General features: G+C 49.3%; 1 non-coding gene across 1 annotated transcript; it reads left to right on the forward strand.

Annotated features, from left to right (window-relative positions):
• The first annotated feature begins 538 nt into the window (after positions 1–538).
• On the forward strand, positions 539–612 carry Trnat-ugu. Its single transcript has one exon. It is a non-coding gene; the product is annotated as a tRNA-Thr (tRNA).
• Positions 613–21187: the final 20575 nt, after the last annotated feature.

The following is a 21187-nucleotide window of genomic DNA, read 5'->3' on the forward strand; positions in this document are numbered from 1 at the left end:
ATATCAGATATCTTTCGTGGTTAGTTAACAGGGATGATGGTTGGTTGGTTGGTTGTTTGGGGAAGGAGACCAGACAGCGTGGTCATCGGTCTCATCGGATTAGGGAAGGAAGTCGGCCGTGCCCTTTCAGAGGAACCATCCCGGCATTTGCCTGGAATGATTTAGGGAAATCACGGAAAACCTAAATCAGGATGCCTGGACGCGGGATTGAACCGTCGTCCTCCCGAATGCGAGTCCAGTGTCTAACCACTGCGCCACCTCGCTCGGTTAACAGGGATGAAAGGGTCTTGATAGGAGTCCCAGTTTATTACAAAAACTGTCGTCTTTTATTATCAAGTTTAGATTTGGTTACTGATATTGGTGAAAATATCGGTAATTCATTACTCTTACGGGAATGCCAAAGCGTGCGCGAGTAATGAGTGGATGCGCAAATGTCTATAAGTTACATTACATTTGTAGAATTGTGGACGGTTGGGAACGTGAGTCTCACTGGAAGCGTGCAAGGGATAAGTCGCTGCAGTCGCGCTATACATCTGTGACCTCGGTGGCTCAGATGGATAGAGCGTCTGCCATGTAAGCAGGAGATCCCGGGTTCGAGTCCCGGTCGGGGCACACATTTAAACTGTCCACATCGAGGTATATCAACAACACCTGTCGGCAGCTGAGGGTTTCAGTTAGTCATCATTTATTCCAAGGAATAGCTGCATGGTCATTAACAGTATTCTGTTCTTTCGAGAACAGTTACTGTCTTTATACAAAAATGCTCACATGTCGCTGCTGGTGTAACAAACACGTATTTAACGTTCGTTTTCTCTAGAATATAACAGCGTTAGGTGCCGGGCTGGAGTCCTGGGAAGGAAAAAAGTAATGTTTCGTCTCGTCATTTCAGTTAAAACACCTAGCTACTGCCGAGAAAATCCGATATGTCACAGTTGATTGTGCTTCGATAACAATCCGATTAGGTTCTGGGTTCGAATCCCTTTCCAACACAAAGCTTTACCTCACGGCATTTCAAGTACGTTACTTGTGAAGAAGCAATATTTAACATCTCTCGTAGTTCGTTAACACGGACAATAGATTTTGGGTAGGAATTCGCGTCCGTTAAAAATGTTTACGTTAAGTAATTTAAAGTTGATATTTGCTAACCAATACTGTCTAAAATCGAGGTATATCACTCTCTGTGGGCCTAGTCAGGAATGACTGTTAGTTTCCGTCAGTCACGAAATCTTAGTCTACATGACATGGGTTTGAATCCATATGCAGAACGAGGCGATTCTTCGTGTCATTTGAAGTTCATACATATTCTCCACTAGCTGCTAGTGAAAAACGTAAATTTTTGATGTCATTTTGTGTTAAATAACAAGTATAGTATGTTACTTTGAAGAGGAAATCATGAATACGACGAACTTACTACTTGCATTACCTACCTGACGTATTAATGAGAGTGGTAACATTTCAGGTATGTCATTTATTGCAATAAATGTGAGCTTAAAGCTTTAATGTCAGAATTACCTGTGGTAAGGTGTTCCCTGATATTTGTAGTATCGTGATATTATTTTACATCTTGAGTTACTGCGATACAGAGCAGAGTTTTCTAGTGGTGACTTGTGTGAACCATTTTCAATAGTCAAACGACTGTACCAACGGGCGATTCGAGGACCTGCTAGACAGCTGCGTTATGTGGGTTGCATGCGAATCAGGCGAAATGCAATTCAGGTCGTTCGGATACTTTTGAGCATGACTATACATACCGCATTCCTATGCCTCTTGTCGTGTCAGTGTATTTGATAAACTGGTTGTGACTGACGTTGGAATTGTACCAGCAGCTGTGTTTCCAGATCTTTTACTGAAGTTTTACGTCAACAACTTGGAGTATACAGCTTTCGTCCAGTTTGAGGACGAGCGCTGTTCTTTGAACAATACACTATGTGATCGAAACATACCTTTTTCATGTTACTTGCATTGTACTGCCACCTACTGCCAGGTACTCCCTATCAGCGACTTCAATAGTCATTAGATATCGTGATAGAGTAGAATGGGGTGCTCTGCGGAACTCACAGACTTCGAATGTCGTCAGGTGATTGGGTGTCACTTGTGTCATACGTCTGTAAGAGAGATTTCCACACATCCCTAGGTCCACTGTTTCCGATGTGATGGTGAAGTAGAAACGTGAAGGAACACTTACAGCACAAAAGCGTACAGGCCGACCTCGTCTGTTGATTGTCAGATGCCGCTGACAGTTGAGACGGTCGTAAAGTGCAATAGACACACATCTATCCAGACCATCACACAGGAATTCCGAACTGCAACAGCATCCACTGCAAGTAATACGACCGTTAGACGGGAGGTGAGAAAACTTGTATCTCATAAGCCACATTTCACGCCGGTAAATGCCAAACGACGCCTCACTTGGTGTAAGGAGCGTAAACATTGGACGATTGAACAGTGGTAAAACGTTATGTGGAGTGACGATTCACATTACACAATGAGGCGATCCGATGGCAGCGTGTGGGTACGGCGAATGCCTGGTGAACGTTATCTGCCAGCGAATGTAGTGCCAACAGTAAAATTTGAAGGTGGTAGTGTTATGGTGTTGCCGTGTTTATCATGGAGGGGGCCTGCACCCCTTGTTGTTTGGCTTGGCACTATCACAGCACATGCCTACATTGATGTTTGCGCACCTTCTTCCTTCCCACTGTTGAAGAGCAATTCGGGGATGGAGATAGCATCTTTCAACACGATCGAGCACCTGTTCATAATGCACGGCCTGTGGCGGAGTGGTTACAAGACAATAACATCCCTGGAATGGGTTGCCCTGCACAGAGTCCTGACTTGAATCCTATAGAACACCTTTGGGATGTTTTGGAACGTCGAAGTTCGTGGCAGGCCTCACCGACCGACATCGATACCTCTTCTCAGTGCAGCACTCCGTGAAGAATGGGCTGCCATTCTCCAAGAAACCTTCCAGCACCTGGTTGAACGTATGCCTGCGAGAGTGGAAGTTGTCATCAAGGCTAAGGGTGACCCAACACCATATTAAATTCCAGCATTAGCGATGGAGGGCGCCACGGACTTGTAACATTCAAGCAGATGTCCGGATACTTTTGATCACATAGTGTATCTGCTATTGTTCTTGTTTTTAAGCGATTAATCTTTATGTAAGAAGTTAAGGTGGGCGCCTTTAATGCCAATTTATGGCGACTAAGGCTGGAATTTGACCACCAGCTGCTTTAGACTGATTTGTATTTGTGACTTGAAATGTTCTTGTTAATAGTATCGTTGCTGTTTGACCAAGAGGATGGATGTGTTTTGTGTATATGTGTGTGGAACAGGGATTCACCATCTGGAAGTGGAATTTCTTTCCTTTCGATGGGTTTTTGGAAAATGAAGGTGTTTTCGAAAACGTTTCCTCGTCTCCCAGTTCAGCACCACCGTCTCACAAATACCAGTTCCTCTACAATAATACATACAACTAAAGTTATGGAGATCAAGGGAGATACTTGAAGCTTACAGCCATCAATTCTGGTTCATCTAATTTTTTAATAGATTCAGGTTTATACTTAATAGTGAATCAAATCTATACAAAACGAACAAAAGTTACTTCTCCGGATGTAAGATGTGCTACTTCACCTAAACTGACTAGCAAAGTTTTCATATACCAAGTGGCTTAAAGAGCCTGCCCCAGTTAGTGGGCGGGATAAATATTCATAGGCCATTGGGATCTCATGCTATTATTCTACGCAGTACCAGTTCGTGGGACGGCATGGACTACGACTCCACTTGCAGGGAGCCATTGATTTGAATGGATACCGGAGGAAGGTGTAAAAATCGCAACACATAAATAGATTTAGAAACTAGCAAAAAGAGATGTATGCTGAAAGTAGCGCAGAGCAACGACCCTTACCAGAGGGCAGCCTCCACTGACACAGACACGTTCACAGAACGACATATAGAACTAACATCACCTCTAACTATACGAGTTCCACCGGGAATACTCCGAAGAGAGAATACTGAATAATAAAGACTAGGTTTCGCCAACAACGGAAGACGACAGACTTCGGTGAACATTACCGTATGGCTGGCGCTGCTGCTTGCACGTGGTATAGCAAAATACTCGCACCGCCAAACGACTGAAACGGCGACCGAAACCGAGCATCATTACTAGATTGTGCCTAACGAGCCGTTCTTTCTGTCTCATGGCGAAGCGGTCCTATAGACAAGAGGCGGTCGCAGGTGAAACGGCAGCTGCTGGATCCTTCAAGGAAGACGTTGCAGACCGTCCGAGGCGGCGATGTTCAGGGAATTTGTTAGCTGGTCTGCAGTGGTGTGCCTACGGCTGAAAAAAGTTGTTGCGGTGCCAACTTTATGTGTGGTCAAGCGGCCAGCTATCGCCTGCTAGGCCGTAGAAGTAACTGCTTCCTTCTTGCACCATTGGCTTCATAACATGGTGCAGCCTCGGCCGTTAGGGCAGTGGGCTTGTCTATGTGTTCGTGCGCGCCTCAATGCCAAGATGACGCTTGATTTAAATTTGAGTCTTTTTTACAGCTGCAGCCATACTGAGCGATTTATTAATTCCTCTCAAGATGATGGCAGCAGAAATCCATTTTGCAGATCTCGGTCCTCTGTGTGTAGAGAATTATTACCACAAGGTTCCTTGCACTGCACTGCACTGCACTCCGTCTTAGGGCCACAAGTGACCCATCGGGACCATCCGACCGCCGTGTCATCCTCAGCTGAGGATGCAGATAAGAGGAGCGTGTGGTCAGCATACCGCTCTCCCAGTCGTTATGATGGTTTTCGTTGACCGGAGCCGCTACTATTCGGTCGAGTAGCCCCTGAACTGGCATCACGATGTTGAATGCACCCCGAAAAATGGCAACAGCGGATGACGGCGCGGATGGGCACCCATCCAAGCGACAGCCACGCACGACAGTGCTTAACCTCGGTGATCTGACGGGAACCGGTGTATCTACTGCGGCAAGGCTCACAAGGTTGGTTGCGTTTCTGTAATTATGTAGCTGCATTAATTCATGGCTGAATTTTTAGACACTTCAAAATTAAAATGATATGCAGATTAAGGATAGAGTAGTTCTTATTTCGTCATAGAAATGTCCCAAATCTGTCATCTGATGTCATATTCGTTAATGACTTCTCGACTTGGCCTTCGTTTCTCGCCTCGCGCAGCCACCCAGTCAAACTCTATGTGTTATAAAGATTCCAGAATACAAGTGATGTATGCACTCCTCGATGAGAGAATGGTGAGTTTCTGCTTTAGAGACCCGCAAATTTGATACGAAGATTGGCCCCATGGGTACTCTTACCCTTATCATCCTCGGAAATAGATGTCCATCTGGAGCACTTCGCTTTAAATGAGCGTTCCTGTCATCTTCGAATATTGACCTCTCCCCCTGAGACAACTTGGTTCTTGAACAGCTTGGGTGACATTGACCGTCGTTGCTTTACACACCTTGCTATGCTCATATCTTCCGTCTCCTCATTTCCTGCTGTCACTTTTTTTCTGTGTACATCTTTCTGTATTATTTTTCTTCATTTTTCTTGAGTCATCTGGCTGCTTTGACGCAACCTGCCACGAGTGTCGCCCATGTGCCAGCCTTTTCATTTCAGAGTAACACTTGCAAACTATGTTCTCAATTATATACTGGATGTATTGCATTCTCTGTATTCCTCTACAGTTTTTACCCTCGGAAGCTCCCTCTAACACCATGGAAGTTAATCCCTGGTGTCTTAACGGATGTCCTATCACCCTGCCACTTCTTTTGTCAGTATTTTCCATATGTCCCTCCCCAAACATCCTCCTCATTCCTTACCTTATCAATACACCTAATTTTAACCATTATTCTGTAGCACTACATCTCAAAGGCTTTGATTCTCTTCTGTTCTGATTGCCCATGTCTGACCACCAAGCAACACTGCGCTCTAAACGTATATTCTAAGAAATTTTCCCCTCAAATTAAAACCTACGTTTGATACTAGCAGACTTATCTTGGCTAGGAATGCCCCTTTTATGTCATTCTTACTCCGTCCGTCGTTGGTTATTTTGATATTTGGACAACATGGCTGTGGAGTAGCAGCTATTGATGTAAGATTAACTAGTATTAACAAAACAGTCTCAATCGCATTTTTTTTTTTACTTATTTAATGCCGACCGGTTTTAGCCCATCGCAGGGGACATCTTCAGGGCGAACTTACCGCTGGTCGACTGCTGGTGGCCTCACGTGTACCATGGTGTGGCAGGAGACCGGTTATTTTGCTGGCTAGGTAGCAGAATTCCTTAACTTTGTCTGCTTCATGATCCCCAACTCTGATGTTTTCTCTCTGTTCTCATTTCTGCTACTTCTCACTACTCCATTATTCCTCCGATTTACTCTCAGTCCATATTCTGTACACATTAGACTGGTCATTCCGTTCAAGACATCCCGTGGTTCTACTCTCACTGTGTAAAGCAGTGTCATCAGCGAATCTTATGGTTGGTGTCTTTTTATCCTGGATTTCTGCCCTACTCTCGAACCTACATCTACATCTACATCCATACTTCGCAATCCACCATACGGTGCGTGGCGGAGGGTACCTCGTACCACAACTAGCATCGTCTCTCCCTGTTCCACTCTCAAACAGAACGAGGGAAAAATGACTGCCTATATGCCTATGTACGAGCCCTAATCTCTCTTATCTTTGTGCTCTTTCCGCGAAATATAAGTTGGCGGCAGTAAAATTGTACTGCAGTCAGCCTCAAATGCTGGTTCTCTAAATTTCCTCAGTAGCGATGAACGAAAAGAACGCCTCCTTTCCTCCAGTAACTCCCAGCCGAGTTCCTGAGGCATTTCCGTAACACTCGCGTGATGATCAAACCTACTAATAACAAATCTAGCAGCCCGCCTCTGAATTGCTTCTATGTCCTCCCTCAATCCGACCTGATAGGGATCCCAAACGCTCTGGCAGTACTGAAGAATAGGTCGTATTAGTGTTTTATAAGCGGTCTCCTTCACAGATGAACCACATCTCAAAATTCTACCAATGAACCGAAGACGACTATCTGCCTTCCCCACAAATGCCATTACATGCTTGTCCCACTTCATATCACTCTGCAATTTTACGTCCAAATATTTAATCGACGTGACTGTGTCAAGCGCTACACTACTAATGGAGTATTCAAAGATTACGAGATTCTTTTCCTTATTCATCTGCATTAATTTACATTTATCTATATTTAGAGTTAGCTGCCATGCTTTACACCAATCACAAATTCTGTCCAAGTCATCTTGTATCCTCAACGACACCTTCCCGTACACCACAGCATCGGCAGCAAACAGCCGTACATTGCTGTCCACCCTATCTAAAAGATCATTTATGTCGATACAAAACAACAGCGGACCTACCACACTTCCCTGGGGCACTGCAGATGGTACCCTCACCTCCGACGAAGACTCTCCATCGAGGACAACGTACTGGGTTGTATTACTTAAGAACTCTTCGAGTGACTCACATATTTGGGAACCAATGCCATATGCTCGTACCTTAGTTAGGAGTCTGCAGTGGGGCACTGAATCTTGCTAAAGACCCAAAGAAATTCTGGTCTTACGTAAAATCGGTAAGATGGTCGAAGGCTTCCATCCAGTCACTTACTGATCAGTCTGGCCTGGGAACGGAAGACAGCAAAACGAAAGCTGATATTTTAAATGTAGCATTTGAGAGATCTTTCGCGCAGGAGGATCGTACACCCGAATCAGTAAGATCTCCCTCACTGCTTGTTAGATGTATAGATTGAGTAGTGGGGGCGCACGTTCACATCCCTTACAGCCTGTTTAATCCGAGTGTTCATTCTTGCTACCCTTATGACTGGGTACATTTATTCTGCTGACGTCCACGTCGTGGAGACGCGGCGCGCGCCTCGGTGGGCCACAGAGCTGTGGTGCGGGGTGTCGCGGGCCGGGCCGTGTCCCGCGGCTGTGGCTGCGGCAGCGGCCGCGGCCCGGCACATCTGATTTATACGCCGGCGACCGCGGCGGGGCACGCGCGGGCATCCGTCTGCCCGAGGCGCACCTGCTGCAGCGCCGCGGCCGGCCGTGGCCCCTCCTGTTGTTTTCAGATTTATCGTCTCCTGGGCCGCTGCTGCCATCAATTACTTTCCTTGTACACCGCCATCAGCGTCGGAGGCATTACTTCAGACTGATTCAGGTAGCTAAACAGTCGGACAAGGGATTTGCGTCCGTGATTTACCGACAAGTCGACGGTGGAAGCTCTTGGAAACTCGCTAATAAAAACAATGCAGTATGGCAGCGCCTGTGAGGCCCGAGGACGTAGCCTGCTTCGGCTTACTCAACTTCTGACAGCCCCACGGAATATCATTCTGCAGCAGAGTCTCCATCACAAACTTGTGACTAAGAATTCATCTGCAGGTTTAGTCAGCTCTGAATGTAGAAGGAAGGGCTGAATGGTAGAGGCTACACAGGATGCTTCGCAGGAAATCACAAAAATTTAATGGGGGTGGCGCTATAGAATAAATCGGATATAACTATCCCCGTAACTTGTGTCCAGGTTTTATTTCTTGCACCAAACTAGCTGTTAGAAGGTGTCCCAACAAGTAGTCACAGAAAGAAGGAACTGAGATGATTAAGTTCAAAGCTGTTTGTCATCAATTGCACCTCAGGCGCCAATAAACTTTCGAAGTCTCTCTAAAACATCGCCTGTAGCTCTTCCGAGGCCGGCCGGCCAGGGTGGCAGAGTGGTTCTAGGCGCTACAGTCTGGAACCGCGCTATCGCTACGGTCGCAGGTTCGAGTCCTGCCTCGGGCATGGATGTGTGTGTTTTATTTTTCCTTCATTGAGTTTCGATTCCCCCTAAAGGGGGCGGGCTGACAGCAGCTTATTACGCCGCTCTTCAGCCTACAGAATTTGTTTTAAAAAGATGAAGATAATAAAAAAATAATAACAGTTGGCGATAAAATCCGTGACTTCAAGCTAAAGTGGCAGAAAATTCTGGAGCTTAAAACATAAAACAAGGGTTGATGATGCTAATAAAATACAAAGGAAGCAGAAAAATAATAGACAGAAAATTAAAAAACACGGCGACAGTCTGGGTTTTGTTCACAAGAGATATAAAATGCACACCCAGCGACAGCATGATTTCTGTTCACAACACTGTGGAAAGACACACAACACTGAAGACGCACTTAAAGACTGCACTAAAAACTTGGCACAAATATGGCATACCACACCCGAGAGCAGGTGGCGCGAAAATGGTCAGACGACGGGAAAAAAAGGGGGGGAAGGAGAGGAAAAGTGAAGGGGGAGGGGGGAAAGGAGCCAGTGGAAGATGAGGATCCATAAGAGGGGTGGGGGGTGCTGAGCAGACGTGCCAGGGAGTGGGGAAGGCAGAGGTGGGGAGTACAAAAGAACTTGGGGGGGGGAGAAAGGGAGAGGGTTGGCGGGGAGAAAACACAGGATGGAAGGGGGGAGGAAGAGGGAGCCCAGGGAAAGGACGGAGGAAAGGAGGGGGAGTGAGGATCAGAGTTGATAGGAGGGATAAATGGAGGGAGAGAGGCCACCATCTGGGAAGGGGAGTTGATGGAAGCCACCTTGGGAAAGGAGATGTAGGGTGTAGAGATGGAGGGTAGGGGGGATACAACAGTGAAGACATGGCAGGGGGCGGGGATGGGAGAGGAGCAACCAGGGGGTGAGGGGGTTCAAGGCGGCGGGAGGTGTAGAGGATGCGGATATGTTCGAGGAAGAGGAGCAAATGGGGGAAAGGAATGAGATCACAGAGGATCCGCGTGGGGAACGGGAGGCGTATATGGAAGGCGAGGCGGAGTGCATGACGCTCAAGGATCAGGAGGGACTTATAGAATTTGGGGGGGGGGGGGGCATGTGTGTGATGTCCTTAGGTTCGTTAGGTTTAAGTAGTTCTAAGTTCTAGGGGACTGATGACCTCAGATGTTAAGTCCCATAGTGCTCAGAGCCATCTTCCGAGGACGTCCTGACGTTGGTTTTCGAGGGCAGCACTGTTTATAGCCTGAACGATCTCTTTCTCTATCGTTTCCTTTTTTCTTCAAACGCCCCCACAGTAAAAGTCTAAACATACACGGTCCGAGGACGTTGGTGGCCAAGAAACTGTCTGTTCATCTTCAGTACAATTACAGACTGAGATAGTCTGTCACTTGAGGACAAGCATGAGCAGGGACCCTCTCATATACAAGTTCTCCAGCGAAGGGAACCCTGATTTCAAAATTAAATGTATCGAAAACTGACATCGTTAGATGGTATGTTTATTGTGACGGCTCTGATAATTTCATGCAGAAGTAGGACGGAATTTCCGAAAAGCTCGAAAAGCTACTGACTGCTTGAAGGTGTTGCTGTAATCGTAGTACAGTGTGCCTATAAATAGTACGCCACGGCTCAGAGAGATCAATACCAACGCTGATACGTGAAGTGAGGTTAGTGTATCGAAGGAAGAGGGTGAAATCTTGTATTCCTGCTTATGGAATACCACAGGTTAGAACACAGCCTACGGCAACGAAGTGAAGATTTGAAAATGCGATTTCATGTCCCAAAATGACCAATGTGAAAACCATTCGCAGGCACTACGACAAATTATAATGTACAGGTACTGCGGCTGATGATCTGGTGGGGAATATTGGCCCCAGGCAAACAGCAGTTGCTTCTGAAAATGTCGCCACGATTTCTTCAATTATTCAGCAGAATCTAAGGAAATCCCTCCGAGAAATTGCCTCAGACACTTATTTGAAGCCTTCCAGCACGCTGAAATTATTGAGACGGAGTTTACAGATGTTTCCATTAAAACTCCAAAGCTACCAGGCCATACCTATAAGAGCTGTGCGACAGAGGGCTGACTTTGCGAACCAGATTAACACAGTGACTGATAATGAAGTATTTGATGTTGGCTGCATCTGGTTCACAGATGAAGTACACCTTCACCAGAATGGAGTCATCAGTAAACGAAACTGGCGATTCTGAGATTTCGAAAACCACTATTTGTGTAAAGCGAAACAACTCTGGTCTCCCAATCTTAGTGTTTGTACTGGAGTATGGAGATAGGCATTATTGGCCCGTTTTCCATGCGAGCAACGACACTAGTTACTGTTACGTTGCAGTTGTGGAACAATCTGTCGCTACACAGCTAGGTTGGAGGATCGTCCACGAGCGGAGTAATTCATGTAAGATGACTCCAGACCACATTGCACCGAACACATACTTCGAGGACGAACTACTGCGTTAGATTATAGAAAATTTACTAGCGTAGGGATGGATTGGCCTTCATATTCCTCCGATTTGGCAGCTTGTGAGTACTTTCTGTGGGACTACTTTTGACCACACTGTACGAGCCTAAATCGACGATTTGTGTGGGATCTGATCCATTTTCGCTGAGACGCTACAGGATGTCATGGCAAATTTCATTGCTACACCACATCTGTACTGCGAGTGCTGGAAATTTGATTATGACGTGATTGCAAAGACTGCTTGCAGAGGACGAATTTAATTATGCTGATACTGTGCGAGCTGTAAAGATTGGAATGCCATCTGTTTGCTGCTTCTATTCGAAATATTTCGAAACTTCTGTATAACATTTGTATAAAGTTCTTGCAGTTTCACAGTAAACATACATTTGTTCCACCCCTCTATCGTAGTTTCTTAGATATTTAATTTTGAAATCAAAGATTCGTTCGCTAGGCATACTGGATGAACAAAGAAATCTCTTCCAATAGTGGCGACGCTTCTTTTCCAACAACGGCTATATGATGAGTTTCTGTAAAACAAAGCGGTAATACAACAGGCACAATCAGCTGATTGTCTATCACAGCACACCATACATTTCCACAAAAGTGTTCTTGAAAAAATGCCTTCATAGAGACATGTGTGCTCTCGCAGGAGCATCAGTCTTAGAGTACGTTTCACCTACATCTACATCGACATCAATACCATGGATGCCACTTTACGGTATCTGGCGGAGGGTATTTCGTGTACCCATGTAAAAACCCCACTCTCATATTCCAATAGCGAATAGTTTACGAGAAGAGCAATTGCTCGTAAGCCTCTGTGTGCGCTAAAGTCGCTATGATTTCTCACGAGATGGACATAGGAGGAAGCAATATAATAACTGACTCTTCGAGGAACAAGCGCTGTCGGAACTTAAACGGTAAACGACACTGCAATGCAGAACGCCTTTCTTGCAACGCCAGCCTCTAGAGTAGGCTGAGCATCTCCGCGATGCTTTCACGCTTACTTAATGAACCTGTAACGAAATGAGTTGCTCTTCTTTGGATCTTCTCTGTTTTTTATATCAGTCCCATCCGGTACGCATTCCAGACTGCGGAACAACATTCGGTTATTGGTGGAACGAGGGCTTTGTAAGCTACTTCCTTTGTTGACATCTTGGATATTCGGGCATCCAGCCGGATATTCGCGTCGTTCTCGCACGATATTTCAACAGCGTGCCACGCCCATTTTGGCCGTCCCCAACGGTTGTTGACGTCATCTGAGGTGTGTCAGACCAGATCTGAGATGTTGGGTACTCTGTCTCATGACTGTTACTATGATTTCCACGGGCGCGGACGGAGTCGGAACATCCACGACTGGAGGGTTCCATTGAAGCAGACTGGCGGGCGCGGACCGCAGAGGGAACACTCGACTCGGCGCGGACCGAAGACGGAACGCCCAGGCATAAATACTGGACTCGATCGACCCAAGGACCACAGTCAGTAGACGCACGACGGACGGACACAGTCGCTGAGATGTGCAGCCGCGAGAAGGACGCACCTGTGCTTGCTAGCGACGCGAAGGGTGTGGCAGATCGCCGTCCGGCCGCGCTTGCGCCGTCGGCGGCCCCATCTGGCCCCCCACTTACGACGACCAGTGCTATGGCTATGGATTTGATGGACACAGCTACGGAAACCTTGAAGACAGCGTTGTCTGCTCCGCTCCCCGATTATGAAGATGAGAATTCCACCGCGCCTCAGCCACGTGGACGAAGCGGGAAAAAGGAGGGCAACAGCCGCGACGTCCGCTGTTCGCAGCTCGCCGATCGAGAAGAGGGCCAAACAAGATTTCGCCCCTGACTCCGACGGTTTTGTGCCGGCCCGGCGAACTGCAAGACGCATGCAGTCATCGACGACGCTTCGAACTGCCGTCGCAAACTCATTCGACGCGCTCGCTGACGCGCCGGACCAGCTGCCGCGCTATCCTGCGCCGAAGAGAGACTCCCATCTTCCGCCGGTGGTCCTCCAGTTTCGGCCGCCCTATGGGGAACTGCAGAAGTTGTTGCGCAGCAGGACAACGGCCGTGTACACCGTGGAGCCTGCCGGGCGTGACGTGAACAGGGTCACACTCCGCACTGCTGACGATTATCGCCGGGTCACCCAGGAGGCGTCTGAGCGTGGTATACCATTCCATACCCACGCTTCCGCACCTGACAAGGTCTTCAAGACTGTAATACGCGACCTCCCGTTCAACATGGAAGCCGATCACCTGCTTCGTGATCTTGCTGACCTGGGCTTCTACATCCGGGCATTCGTGAAGATGAAGTCGCCTAAATCACGCGATGATATGCCGCTCTTCCTGGTCGTCTGCTCCGACACGGTGGAGAACCGCAAGCTCTACCAATTGACGCGGGTCGCCGACGTTCCGGTTCGGACCGGAGATCTTCGCTCCAGGAGAGGCCCAGTGCAGTGCTTTCGCTGCCAGGGGATAAATCACGTCGCGTACCACTGCTCTATGCCGGACAGATGTGTTAAATGCTCAGCGCCCACGCCGGACGTGCGTGCCCCCGTCCGCCCACCGAGAAGCCGACATGTGCACTCTGTGGCGGTGCACACGTGGCTAGTTATCATGGGTGTGAGGTGTGGAAGCGTGCCGTCGCTCGCCAACGTGGCCAAACACCCGCGCCACGTCCGAAGAAGCCAGCAACGAGGCGACCCGGCGTCTCTTTCGCAGCTGCAGCATCAGGGGCGCCCTCCGCCGTCCCAACAGCGTCGGCCGCTCCTGCTCCCGTCGCATCCGAGGCCGTGCCGACACCTGAGTCTCCTGCGCCTCCACCCCAGCTGCTAGTGGCGGAACCGGGAGCTGCCTCTCCCGGGATGTCGGCCGGACCGTGCCCCGCCGACCGCCGGCGCGGGGGTCGACGCCCCGTGGGTACCCAGCACTCGGCACCATCAGTCGAGCAGCCCCAGGTGGATTCTCACAGCGAAGCAGCCACGCTTCCCCCTTCCAGCGACGGGGCCGCGCCTGCTGCCTCCTCCGCTGACCTGGCCAACCTCGTCGCGCAGCTCACAACCCTGGTGACCAGTGCCACGAAGTTGATTGAAGTCCTGTCGCAGCAACTCACCGCTGCAGCGCCGATGGCCGCTCCGGACCCGACCGCTGTCAACACCCACCAGCTGCGCCATGGGCAGCGTTAGGGGGCTCACGGTCGTCGCGTGGAATGCCAACGGCGTCCGCACTCAAGCTGCCGAACTTCGCCAATTTCTTCGAGACGAAGCCGTAGACGTCTGCCTTATCAACGAAACCCACCTGAAGCCTGAGGTCGACGTCAGGGCGGGAAACTACTCCAGCTATCGCACCGATCGACTGACGGCGGGTGGTGGGACAGCCGTTTACGTCCGCAATGGCATTCGTCATCACGTGATACAAATTCCACCACTGGCAACGCTGGAGGCCACTGGTGTCGTCGTTCATACCTCGGCGGGCGCCATCACGTTCGTCGCTGCCTATCGATCGCCGTCTCGTCCACTGGATCCTGCTGACATCGATGCTCTGCTGTCCTCGAGGGGGCAGGTGTTCGTCGCCGGGGACTTCAATAGTAAACATGTCTCCTGGAACTGCAGGATCACCAATGCCGCTGGCCGCTGCCTGCTCCGGGTAGCGGAACGTCACCGTGCGCTAGTGGTGGGGCCGTACGACCCGACTATCTTCCCTGCCCGTGGCCTCCCGGATATAATCGCCATCGCGGTCGTCAAGAGCATCCCTCATCAGATCACTGCCACGACGAGGACGGCACTGTCTTCTGATCATGTCCCAGTGGTTTTTTATATCGACTTAGACGCCCTCCAACAGCCCAGGAGAGGCATCTCACTTGCTGGCATCGACTGGGACAGGTTTCAAGCAGCCGTGACGGACTCACTCGCCGCCGCGCCGCCCCCTGCGGAAGCTGGAGTGGACGCAGCAATTCTGCACTTCGCGGCAACCACGATCGACGCCGCCAACATAGCAACGCCGCCCCGACCACGCACTCCGCCTGACTACTCCCGACAGATGCCGCCGGACTTCCTTGCGGCCATCACTGAGAAGAACAGGGTCTACCGGGAGTGGCAGAGGATAAGAAATGCCGACACCAAGCGCCTCCTCAACAGGATGCGTCGGGACATCCGGGCCGCCATTGGCAACCATCGCCATTGCGACTGGTATAACAAGGTCGCCCCCCTCTGCCTTGACGACGGCACGGCCTGGCGGACGACGAAGCGTTTCCTACGCCGCACGCAACGTATCCCTTCGCTGATGGCCCACGGTCAGGCTGTCTGCGAATCAGCTGTGAAGGCTGATGCCCTCGCAGACGTCTGTGAGGCTGCGTTTACGCCGATAGAAGACCCGACCGACGCTGTCCACGACGACCTGGTTGCTGACCGGCTTCCACGCTACTTGGAGGCACGCGACGAAGATGACGTCATTGAAGAGACGACAGCGGAAGAGGTGTCGTCTATCCTGCGTGCCCTGAACCCCAAAAAAGCTGCGGGCCCAGACGAAGTTTCCAACGCCCTTCTCCAGAAATTGCCGCCGGTGGCTGTCACTCATCTCGCCGTCGTCTCTAATGTAATCCTCCGCTCCTGCAGTTTTCCTCAGTCCTGGAAGCATGCAGCGATCGTGGCGATTCCGAAGATGGGGAAGGATCTGCGCCAGCCCGCGAACTACAGACCTGTTAGTTTACTGCCGTCCGTCTCCAAGGTCTTTGAAAGGGTGTACATCAGGCGGCTGCAGCGCCACGTTGACTAAGAAGGCCTCCTGCCCGAAGAGCATTGCGGCTTTCGCAGGGGCCACTCGGCAGTTCACCAACTCCTTCGGCTAGTGGAAGATGCGTTCGTCGCCCTCGAGCAGCGCGAGTTCTTCGGCGCTGTGTTCCTGGACGTGTCGCGTGCTTTCGACAGTGTGTGGCACCGCGGCCTCTAATTCAAACTTTTTGAACTTGGGGTACAGGCGTCGCACGTCCGTCTCATCCGTTCCTATCTTGCAGATCGGACCTTCCATGTGCGGGCCGCGCATGGCTTGTCCTCCGTCCGCCTCATCAACGCCGGTGTGCCGTAGGGCTCGGTCTTGGGGCCACTCCTGTACTCGCTGTACACTTCTGATGTGCCAAAGATCGCCCGTGTGCGGCTCGCCCTGTACTCGGATGACACAGTTCTCTATACGAGGAGCCTCAGTGCCGCCGTCATGCGCCGCCGTCTGCAGCTCGCCGTTGACACCCTGGCAGCCTGGGCAGTCAAGTGGCGTCTACAATTCAATGGGGCCAAGACGCAGTTCCTGATCGTCATCAGGCGACTCGTTCCTGCAGGCCTGCAACCGCTCACCGTCGGTGGAAGCCCTGTCCCGTGGCGTCCAACGGCGCATTACCTCGGCGTCACCTTCGACCGCCGACTCACGTGGGTTCCGCACATTCGCGAAGTGAAGAACAAAGTGCGGAACAGGCTCCGCATACTCTACCCGGTGCTGAACCCCGGCTCCCAACTACCACCACGGCTGGGCATCACTCTGTACAAGGCGCTGCTCCGCCCTGTACTCCAATACGCCGCCGTCATCTGGGGGAACGCCGCCGACACGAACATGAAGAAGCTGGAGACACTGCAGAATCGCATCCTTCGGCTGGCCTTACACCTGCCTTACGATTTCCCCACCGCTCATCTTCACGACGTCGCGGAAGTACCTCTGCTCCGTGACCTCTTCTGGACGACCTCCCGCACCTTTTACGAACTTGCTGGCCGGTCACACAACGCCTAAATCCGGACACTGGGCCGAAAACTGCCGCGCAGCGTCACCACCCGCTGGCCACACCTGCTCGCTGCAGAACTGTGCTGAGGAGGCACCCAAGAAGACAACCTACACGTGAAGACGCATTACATCGGCATGTATGGGAGGCAAAGCAATAACTGCTGCGAACTCCATCTCACATCGGAGGACAAGTTATCTCCGTGCAGATCCACGCGATCCAAGGACCAGTCTCAGGTAGCACCTGAAGAAGACAGCGAGGCACGCTGTTGAAATATCGTGCGAGAACGACGCGAATATCCGGCCGGATTCCTTAATATCCAACATGTCAACAGATCGCTGGGAAAGCATCAAGAATTACTTTCTTTGTTGCTAGACCACATTTCCCGAGGATTCTTCCAATCAAACTCTAACATCTGCATTACCTGCAGTAAATTTTGTGTGATTGTTCCATAGGCATACTCCGACATACTTTATGGATGTAATTGCTTCCAGTGGTTGCTTTTGAATCGTGGAACCATACAATAGTGACACAGTCATGTGTGAAAAAGAGTTCGTCAGTAAATAGTATTAATGGAGCAGTAAGAAACTGACAACCAATCAACGACAAAATTCCAATACTCTCTATTTTTATCTCCTTGTCTAGAAAACTGAATCCTCCGTAAATAATGACGATTGTGGTCTTCGATGCATAATGTTCACGATATTACTCCATGTAGAACGATAGCACATGACGGTCTTCGTGTTCTTGTATACTGAAGCGCAGAAGAAACTTGTGTAGTCCTGTCTGTTCAGCTGCAGAGATACGTCAACAGGCAGAATACGGCGCTGCTGTCGACAACGCCCATATAAGGCAAAAAGTTCATGGCGCAGTTGTTAGATCGGTCACTTCTGCTACAATGGCAGGTTACCAAGTTTTAAGTAAGTTTGAACGCGGTCTTATAGTCGGTGCACTAGCGATGAGATACACCATTTCCGAGATAGCGATGAAGTGGTGTTTTTCCCGAACGACCATTTCACGAGTATACCGTGAATATCAGGAATCCGAGAAAACATCAAGTCTCAGACACCGCTACGGACGGAAATAGGTCCTGAAAGAACGGGACCAACGACGATTGAAAAGAATCGTTCAACGTGACAGAAGTGTAACACTTCGGCAAATTGCTCCAGATTTCGATGCTGGGCCATGTCAACGTGCGAACCAGTGAAAGAAGCACCATCGATGTGCACTTTCGGAGCCAAAGGCACACTCGTGTACCCTTCATGACAGCACGATACAAAGCTTTACGCCTCGCCTGGTCCCCTAAACGCCGACCGTTGATGACTGGAAGCATGTCGCCTGGACGGACGAGTCTCATTTTAAATTTTATCGAGCGGGTGAACATGTACAGGTATGGAGACAAGCTCATGGATCCATGGACGCTGCACGTCTGCGTGGGACTTTTTAAGTTCCTGGAGTCTCTGTAATGATGTGGGACGTGTGCAGTTGCCGTGGTATGGGACCCCTGATACATGATACGATTCTTGCAAGTGTCAGGTACGTACGCATCCTGTCTGATCATCTACATCCATTCTTGTTCATTGTGGATTCAACGGACTTTGGCAGTTCCAGCAGGAAAATGCGATACCCCACACGTCCAGAATTGTTACAGGGTGGCTCCAGGAACACTCTTCTGAGTTTAAACACTTCTCCTGACACCAGACTCCCCAGACATGTACATTATTGAACATATCTGGAATGATCTACAACGTGCTTCCCGGCCGGAGTGGTCGAGCGGCTTAGGCGCTACAGTCTGGAACCGCGCGACCGCTACGGTCGCAGGTTCAAATCCTGCCTAGGACATGGATGTGTGTGATGTCCTTAAGTTAGTTAAGTTTAAGTAGTTCAAAGTTATAGGGGACCGATGACCTCAGAAGTTAAGTCCCATAGTGCTCAGAGCCATTTGAACGTTTTATGATATTCTCATAGCCATTGGGCTGCTAATACCGAAAATTAAAATTTCTCGCTGCAGCTGACTGTATTTCTGTAACTAATAAAACTAGTAATGCGTCATTTGAAATGTTTTATTCGAATTTGTCTTTAGAGCCTCCTCAAAAAATAGTTCAATTCCTCCTGGAGCACCATGTAGAGAAATCAAGGGATAAAGAACCTTGGAAATAGTGTTACAGAAAGGACAGAGGATCTAAACGGAAATAATAATGAGATACGACACTGCGAGAGGAATTCAACAGTACCGAAATATAAATGAAAACAGTGCAATGGAACAGTCGACATCCTCCGACAATTACTGTGCTCCTTGATGGAACGACAATGAAGAAGCCTACTCCCCCTGTTGTAAAGGAGATACAGAGTGATCACGAGCATAACAGAAAACCGCAGGAATGGATTCCTGACAGGTAATGGATGAGAAATTGTCCTACGAACATGGGTCCGGAAATCCATCGTTGCCACGGTTGATGGCGCTGACGAATGAAACTTGCTTTATCAACGTACCATGTCTGTAGACCACAGTTGATTATGATGCAGATTGATGATGCCAGCCGGCCGCGGTGGTCTAGCGGTTCTAGGCGCTCAGTCCGGAACCGCGCGACTGCTACGGTCGCAGGTTCGAATCCTGCCTCGGGCATGGATGTGTGTGATGTCCTTAGGTTAGTTAGGTTTAAGTAGTTCTAAGTTCTAGGGGACTGATGACCACAGATGTTAAGTCCCATAGTGCTCAGAGCCATTTGAACCATTTGATGATGCCAGTTATGGTAATGGTTGCATCGTCTGTAAAGAGGGTTCATGACAGAAAGCCCATAATTGTGATGCCCTGGTGCAAGAACCGTTGACAAAACCCTTCCCGTAGAGAGAAATCCACTGATGATAATGACTGCACTCGCTGCAGGTGGTACCGATAGTAGCGGTTGCCCCACAGGGTACACATAATCGTACTTTGGCTTACACCCTGTTGACGGTACACTTGCCTGGACCTTGAACTATGGCTTGAAATGTTCTGTGGTGTGGTTGGTGTCTGTGAGTGTACTTGGATTGGTATAACCGTGCTGCCTGTCGCCCGTTCCATCTACGAGGGTTATTCCAAAAGTAAGGTCCGATTGATTGCCAAATTGAAACCACAGTGAACATCAGAAATGTTTTACTTGTAACAATTAGCTACACCTTTCAGCTACTTCTCTACGTAGTCGCCGTTCTGACTTAGACTTTTGTCATAGCGTTGTACCAACTTTTCAATATCCTCATCATAGAAGGCAGCCGCCAGTGTTTTCCGCCAATTCTCCACGCTGGCCTACACCTCGTTGTCTGTGTCAAAATGTTGTCTTCAAAGACAGCGGTTCATGTGACCAGAGATGAAACTCAGGGGGAGACAATTGCGGACTGTATTGTGGGTAATCTAACATTTCCATTTGAAAACGATGCAGGAGCATCTTCATTGCCCCTGCAGAATGCGGCTGAGAATTGTCGTGAAGACGAAACAGCACGACAGTTATGTAATGTTGGCTGCATAGCTTCAGGCGAAATTTCTCACCAGGCCCTCGTACTTGGCGGCAGACACTATTTTCTAGACATCTTTACGCACTCACTGCGAGCTCAGAAATGAGAAGAGCGACGTGATGCTAACTGGGGTTATACTAGAGACACTACCCAACACATCTGTGCAAAGCTTTATCGGATTTTCATAGTCGTTTCCATTTCGCGACCGATCGGACCTTACTTTTGGAATAACCCTCGTAGTTTGCCGTACGCAAACACCACCTCGGCTCGTTCCTGACATGAATACCAGATCATTCTGCTGCTTACAGTTCGCAGCATCAATGACACAGCCTGAAACACAGAGGTAACACCGGCGCGTGGTCAGAGGAACTTTCATTCGTCAGGGCCATCTACCGTGGCACCGTAGCATTTCCAGACACATGTTCATAGGACCTTTCTTCTTCTATTTCCAGTCAGGAACCCGTCCCTACAGTTTTGCGGTTTTATTTTTGTTCACCCTGCATAAATAACGCAATTCCAATTCCAAAGAAGCAGGTAATGGACGGTGTGAAAATCATAGAACCATCGAGGCACTAAGATAGGACTGCAAATCCTAACAAGGATTATCTACATAAGAATGGAACGACTCAAAACCGACCTGGAGGAAGATCGGTATGAGTTCTGGAGAAACGTAAAAGTATGCGGAGACATC

Source organism: Schistocerca piceifrons, chromosome 8, assembly GCF_021461385.2.
Source record: "Schistocerca piceifrons isolate TAMUIC-IGC-003096 chromosome 8, iqSchPice1.1, whole genome shotgun sequence".
Classification (NCBI taxonomy): Eukaryota; Metazoa; Arthropoda; class Insecta; order Orthoptera; family Acrididae; genus Schistocerca; species Schistocerca piceifrons.